Source organism: Lupinus angustifolius, chromosome LG15 (assembly GCF_001865875.1).
Source record: "Lupinus angustifolius cultivar Tanjil chromosome LG15, LupAngTanjil_v1.0, whole genome shotgun sequence".
In the NCBI taxonomy this organism is placed as follows: Eukaryota; Viridiplantae; Streptophyta; class Magnoliopsida; order Fabales; family Fabaceae; genus Lupinus; species Lupinus angustifolius.
This window is the reverse complement of record NC_032023.1, coordinates 13,934,819-13,942,301: the sequence shown is the minus strand read 5'-3', so window position 1 is coordinate 13,942,301 and position 7,483 is coordinate 13,934,819. Positions and strand designations below refer to the sequence as shown.

The 7,483-nt window shown below is 37.6% G+C and overlaps 1 long non-coding RNA gene across 1 annotated transcript in view; it reads left to right on the top strand.

Moving 5' to 3' along the window:
• Positions 1 to 2,125, top strand: part of LOC109327371 — a 13,368-nt gene extending 11,243 nt beyond the window's left edge. Inside the window, exon 3 of the long non-coding RNA XR_002105332.1 lies at positions 2,115 to 2,125. This is a non-coding gene — a long non-coding RNA (uncharacterized LOC109327371). The remainder of the gene's footprint in view (positions 1 to 2,114) is intronic.

Sequence of the window (7,483 nt, the reverse complement as noted above, 5' to 3'; positions counted from 1 at the left end):
TCAGATTGGAATGCCATCAAGGAGGTCCAAAACTTTCCATATATGTGGATGGCGTGTAAAGGCAAGGGAATCCATTCAAAAACTTCCCTTATTCAATTCAACTCAGATTGGAATGCCATCAAGGAGGTCCAAAACTTTCCTTACGTGTGAGGATGGCCTGTAAATGCAAGGGAATCCATTAAAAAACTTTCCTTATTCAAGATTAGCACAAGTGGGAATTAGGCCAAGGCAATCAGAATTCAAATCTTCTCCAAATCATGAAGATAATGGCAAGCTTTAAAAACTTACCAAATTGAGATTTACACATGTGGGAATTCGGCCAAGGCAACTACAACACCCAAGCAACCGAATTCTCCTATTAAGAGGGCTTGGTACACGTTTTCTTTGAGGAAGAAACAAAAAGAAAGTAGTCAACCAAGAACATCCCCATATGGAAAGAATTTCATGAGCATTAATCCTCATCAAAGTGCTCCAAACGTTTTTTATTTGAATCAATAAGGTAGTTGAATGCAAATCAATGTAATTTACTCACTCATTCATGTTGAATCAAGGCTTGATAACCGAATTGCCTTATGAATAAATCAATTCATATTTTAGTTGGATAATTTCCATTGCAAGTTGAGCTTTGCTCCTACACTTAGAACTTATCAAGGATCCATCCTTGTGGTGTTCATAGGCTTATCACCATTGGTATGACACCTTAACCTTGTTTTTATCAAGGATCCTTCCTTGTGGCGAACCTCCTTGGCTTATCAAGCTACTTTGCTTGTGGCGCCTTCCCCCCTTCATTCTTATCCATTTTCTTTTATCCAAACATAAAAATAAAAAAAAATTCTATTCCGCTATTCCAATTAAGTTTCAGGCAAGAACGATCGACAAAGAAAGCAAACCACCCCCTGGAGGTTCGCATCAAGTGGTATCAGAGCCACTTCTTTCTTGAAAGGTCTGAGTCATGTCACATTTTAAATCTTGCTTGGTGAGGAAACTTTCGGAAAATCAAGTTATGGAAAATGAGGTCAGCCACTTCTTGCTTGAAAGTCCATCATAATGTCCAGTCCAGACAGAAGTCCAACCAAATATCCAAGGACAGAAAACATGGCCTTAATCTTTCAGACGATGAACACCCAACTCCAAACCCTCCAAAGGCAAATAGAGCAATTGAGGATTCAAAATGAGAGGCGTCATGTTATTGATTCGAGTGGTTTTGAATCAGAAAGGAGAAGTAGATATGCTCCAAAAGCCTATCGACAAGACAATCACAAAAAATTACCAAGCCAACCCAAGCCCACCAAAGGGAGTCTGAGCCAATAGACTTCGTAAGGGTCTTCAAAAAGGCATTACAATGTGAAACCACAAGAAGAACAAGAGAACCCGAAGTCATGAGCGAATCACTTGTGAGAAGGGATGATTTGAGTGAATATGTTGTGAGTAGGGAAGGTTTGAGTGAAACACTTGAGAGTGAGGAAAATACTTTGAATGATGGGAATACTTTGAATGATGAGAATACTGTAAGTGAAATTACTTTGAGTGAAAGTGCTTCGAGTGAAAACACACTAAGTGTAAACACAATGAGTGCAAACACTATGAGAAAAATTCAAAGTGAGGTTAAGAGTGCTTTAGTTTCAAGGCAACCCCTATACCTACCCTCTTGTGGGAATTTCTTTCTTATCACTAACCAAACAAATAAAAATTGTTTATCAAAATATTTTGAACAATTTTTGCAGGGAGTTTGTAAATTATTTCCCAAAGAAGTCATTACTGTTATTCCACATGCTATTCAACGTGTGGACCTTAATGGAGTTGTGGATCATGTGCAATTGTTGAAGACAAACAATATGAAGCATCATATATAATTGTGAAAATTGGGTATTCAGAAATTACTCATTTTTCTCCTTCCAAAGAAGTCATTGGTGTTTGTCAAATTGTTAACTTATTTGTCAAAGGGGTAACCCTTGATGAATATGTAGAAAGGTGGATTGAAAGGTCGACGAAAATTGCTTTTAATCTGGGAGAAGAAGATGCATATGTATGGGATCATAAGCAACTCAAGTGGCGAGTTTTTGATCCAGGAAAATATGACCACTTGAATTTGAGGTCAAATTCCCTTCAAGAAGGAGGGTATGATATAAACCAAGGGGGCAACCTATGATTGTAGAGGACAATCTTACAAGTAAGAGAGCCACTTGGAGCCCAAATTCTTGGAAGGAAATTATAATAGTTTTTTTGTTATTATTTTCAATAAATTGAGATTTTATTCTCATGGGTAGTCTTAGGATTTATTTTAGTCTTAGGATTTATTTTAATTATTATCTAAGTATTTTATTTAGTTTCATTAAAATCATGTAATATGAGGGTTGGAAATGTATTTATTTCCTTGTAACATGGTCCAATAGTGGCCAAGGAATTAAGTACTAGAAGGGCACGTGGAAACATCATAAAAATCGTGCATCCACCTTTGAAAGGCCATGAAGACATCATGAAGTCTTACCTATTTTGGAAGAGCACGTGGGGATCTTCTAAGGCAAATACCAAGGGATCATCAAACCATGGAATTTGTTTCCTAATCCAAACAAATCAGATTGGAATGCAATCAAGGAGGTCCAAAACTTTCCATATATGAGGATGGTGTGTAAAGGCAAGGGAATCCATTCAAAAACTTCCCTTATTCAATTCAACTCAGATTGGAATGCCATCAAGGAGGTCCAAAACTTTCCTTATGTGAGGATGGCGTGTAAATGCAAGGGAATCCATTAAAAAAATTTCCTTATTCAAGATTAGCACAAGTGGGAATTAGGCCAAGGCAATCATAATTCAAATCTTCTCCAAATCATGAAGATAATGGCAAGCTTTAAAAACTTACCAAATTGAGATTTACACATGTGGGAATTCGGCCAAGGCAACTACAACACCCAAGCAACCGAATTCTCCTATTAAGAGGGCTTGGTACACGTTTTCTTTGAGGAAGAAACAAAAGGAAAGTAGCCAACCAAGAACAGCCCCATATGGAAAGAATTTCATGAGCATTAATCCTCATCAAAGTGCTCCACACGTTTTTTATTTGAATCAATAAGGTAGTTGAATGCAAATCAATGTAATTTACGCACTCATTCAAGCTGAATCAAGGCTTGGCCTATATGTAACCGAATTGCCTTATGAATAAAACAATTCAGATTTTAGTTGTATTTTAGTTGGATAATTTCCATTGGAAGTTGAGCTTTGCTCCTACACTTAGAACTTATCAAGGATCCATCCTTATGGTGTTCATAGGCTTATCACCATTGGTGTGGCGCCTTAACCTTGTTCTTATCAAGGATCCTTCCTTGTGGCGAACCTCCTTGGCTTATCAAGCTACTGTGCTTGTAGCGCATTCCCCCCTTCATTCTTATCCATTTTCTTTTATCCAAACATAAAAATAAAAAGACAAAGAGAGTATATACAAAAGCGTGCCTACATACAACACATTTATGCCATATAAATTTCATCCCATTTTCATACACAAAAACGTGGACATTAATAAAAATTCTATTCCGCGATTCCAATTAAGTTTCAGGCAAGAACGATCGACAAAGAAAGTGTCACTACCCCACTTTTGCGGGCGCGACGGGAAGTGCGCAAATAAATGCAATGGAGTCGCCATCGATGTTGTTTTAGAGGAAAAACATGAAAAAACCAATTTTTGAAAGATTTACTCGCTCATGAATAAAAAAATGAGTTCGGGAGTCGGTTACGGATGAGGAAGATGTAAGGCACCTCATACCGCCCGTTAAAAAAATGGTACCTAGATTAATAATGTGGATATTCGTTTAAAATCTTAATTTTATCTTCGTTTTATTAAATCACAATAAAGAAAGACAAAAAAAATGTTTTTTTTTTATATTTTTGTGCCTGAGAGGGAATGACCTACTCCTACGTATCTCTAGCTGTAATAGAGAAATCAAGGCTACATAGTTCTTTCTAAAATAAGTTTGATTTGATTAAATTATATCTTTTTAAAGCGTCAATTCGAGATAACGCGACAGAGCACGAGTCTCATAGTGTCCTACCTCTCCTTGAATTTATTTACAAAATGTCAATTCAAGATAATGCGACAAGGAACTAGTCGCATAGTGCACCACCCATTATTGATTTAATTTAGAAAATGTCAATTCAAGATAATGTGACAGAGAACTAGCCCCATAGTGTACTAACTCTCCTTGATTTTATTAAAAATGTCAATTCAAGATAATGCGACAAGGAACTAGTCCCATAGTGCACTAACTCTCCTTGATTTTATTAAAAATGTCAATTCAAGATAATGCGACAGAGAACTAGTCTCATAGTGCATTATCCCTTATTGATTTAATTTAGAAAATGTCAATTCAAGATAATGCAACAGGGAACTAGTCCCATAGTGCACTATCTCTTATTGATTTAATTTAGAAAATGTCAATTCAAGATAATACGACGGGGAACTAGTCCCATAGTCTCTTATTGATTTAGTTTAGAAAATGTCAATTCAAGATAATGCGACAGAGAACTAGTCTCATAGTGCACTATCCCTTATTGATTTAATTTAGAAAATGTCAATTCAAGATAATACGACGGGGAACTAGTCCCATAGTGTACTAACTCTCCTTGATTTTATTAAAAATGTCAATTCAAGATAATGCAACAGGGAACTAGCCCCATAGTGCACTATCTCTTATTGATTTAATTTAGAAAATGTCAATTCAAGATAATGCGACAGGGAACTAGTCTCATAATGCACTACCTTTTATTGATTTATATAAATTTCCTTTGTATTTTATATATATGTATATGCATTTACTATTGAATAAACAAATAGTTATAAAACAAATAATTAATAAAATAGCAAAACATACATATAAAGAACCACGTATAGTGGTGACGGAAGAAGAAATGGGAATAAATAAAAAAAGTTAAAAAAAGACAAACTAAGCACTAAACAGGAACAAGGTAAAAGAATTAAATTAGGGGTTTAGGGTTAAAATCAATTTAGGGTTTAGGTTAAAATCAATTTGGGGGTTTAGGGTTTAAAATCAATTTGGGGGTTTAGGTTAAAATCAATTTGGGGTGACCACCATGGCAACCCCTTTCATGGCCGGAACTGCGCCGGCGGCGGCGGCGCTGCCACAGAACGCGGTGGCGAAGCCACTGTCCCCTCTGGACGTGGCTGAGCACATGGAGGCTCCATAAGGGGGCAGCCACTAATACTATAAGGAGATGGGCACAAAAGTGAGGAGGTGCGGGTGGCTCCCATGGCCAAACAACCACCATGGGTGGCGGCACACCACCACCACCCTTTTCAAACCACAAGGAACAAGCTCTTACACTTCAATGATAAAAATGACAGCAAAAACAAACACATAAAAGTAGAGCCCAAACCTTTTTTATTAACTTTATGTGTGGGTGAAGAAGATGATGGTTCAAGTTGCTTCTCCTTGCTTCCTTCTTCTTCTACTTGGCCTCTTTTGTGTATGTCTCTTTGCCTCTTCTCTCTTTTCTTTCTGGTTGCCTTCTTTTTTTTTTCTATTTTTGGCTTATAAGGGTAGTGAAGATAAGGGTTAAGTTACCCTAACTTGGTTGTGCTAGGGGAAAAAAACCTCATTTACCACAACCCCTCAAAATCTGATTTTTGCATTTTAAAAAAAATAAAAATACCTTAGTCAAAATGAGGTATTTACAGTTGCCCCTTTTTACTTGCTTTTCATTGGATAATAAGAGTAACAAATGTTACTAAAGTTATCCTGGTGATAAGAAAGTAAAGATAAAAAAGACCAAATTTTGACTAGGGAATAACATACGGTGGGAAAAAGTCTCAAGCTCAAGCACACAACATGAGCTCGAGGTTATTGGGTAAAGAGTTCACGAATCCAAAGATTGTCTAAAAGAGACCACTGAGGGGTCAAAGCACGATCATGTGACCGCTGAGGGGTCGGGGTGCAAAAGGAACGAAAGACCACTGAGGGGCCAGCACAATCGCGCGAGTGCTGAGGGGTCGGGGGGCAAAAGGAACAATAGACCACTGGGGGGTCAGCACAATCACGCGACCGCTGAGGGGTCGGGGTGCAAAAGGTGAAACACGGGAAAACACAAACAACAAGGGCCCCTGGATCAAAACTTAGATGGATATCTCGAGATGAGACTATGGCTGAATGCATATGATGGTGCGAATGCAAATGATGCATGCATAATTTGAAGATGTTTGTGATGATGCATGAAAAATGGACTACACATATGTGAATGACTTAATTATCATTATGAAGTTGGCTGATCACGAAATCATTGCACTTTCTTGACACACAACAACCAATCCAACTCTTATCGGTCACATTTTTATTCCTTCACCCTTTTTTTTGAACCACAAGATACATTTGAGGTGTCTCCTTTCTTCATCAGTAGAAGACATAACATTTGCTTCCTTGTCGATATTCACACTGGGTTTAGTACTTGATGAATTTTATTGGTCTGAATCACTAGTGAGGTATATTGTCATAAAGTTGTTTGATAATGAAGTTTGAACATTATATCTATATAACTTGAGATTTATCTAAGTAAACATGCATGCACATAGGTATTGTGGAGAGATGAATGAACTTTCTTCTATTGATATTCAAAGAGTTATACATGGAAGATTTGAGGGTATATATGTTATACATGACAATACAAGTTACAAAAATTTTGCAAAAATTTTTGCCCCAGTATAAAGTAATTCAAATCCATTTTTTTGCCCTAGTATAAAGTAATTGCTAATTCATCCATCAATCTTCCACTACATCCGAGTAACTAGCCCGTAACACCAAGCTGGCATGACCCTACATGGAACTCCCATTTCCACTCCATATTGCTCGCAACTTTTTCAACCTCTACTAGGTGCACAAACACATGAAGGATTTTGATTTGACCCTGATGTGGTAAACTTGTGAGAGAAATGCCCCCTTTTTATTTATTTATTTACTTGCCTTAATTTTTGCTAAGGCCGCCCTTACGGGTTTTCAACCTAACATGCTTTTATTCTTATCCTAATTTTTGCTTAGGCCGCCCTTTCGGGTTTTCAACCTAACGGGCCTCTTTTATTTTTATTTTTTTTTAGGCATAATATCTCTTTACCGCATCTGTGTTCACAGGTCTGGGTAGGACGTTACCATCCATGTCTTGCAAAATCAAATCCCCTCCTGAGAATACATTCTTGACAATATAAGGACCTTCATAGTTTGGAGCCCACTTTTCGCGAGCATCTTCCTGATTTGGGAGGATCTTCTTAAGTACCAAGTCTCCCACCTCGAACTCTCTAGGACTCACCTTCTTGTCGAAAGCTCTTGCCACCCTTCCCTGGTACAATTGGCCATGGCAGATGGCTGCTAACCTTTTCTCTTCGATCATATTCAACTGCTCATACCTTGCTTTGACCCATTCAGACTCTTCTAGCTCTGATTCCATCGAGACTCTCAGTGAAGGAATTTCTACTTCGATAGGTGAGACA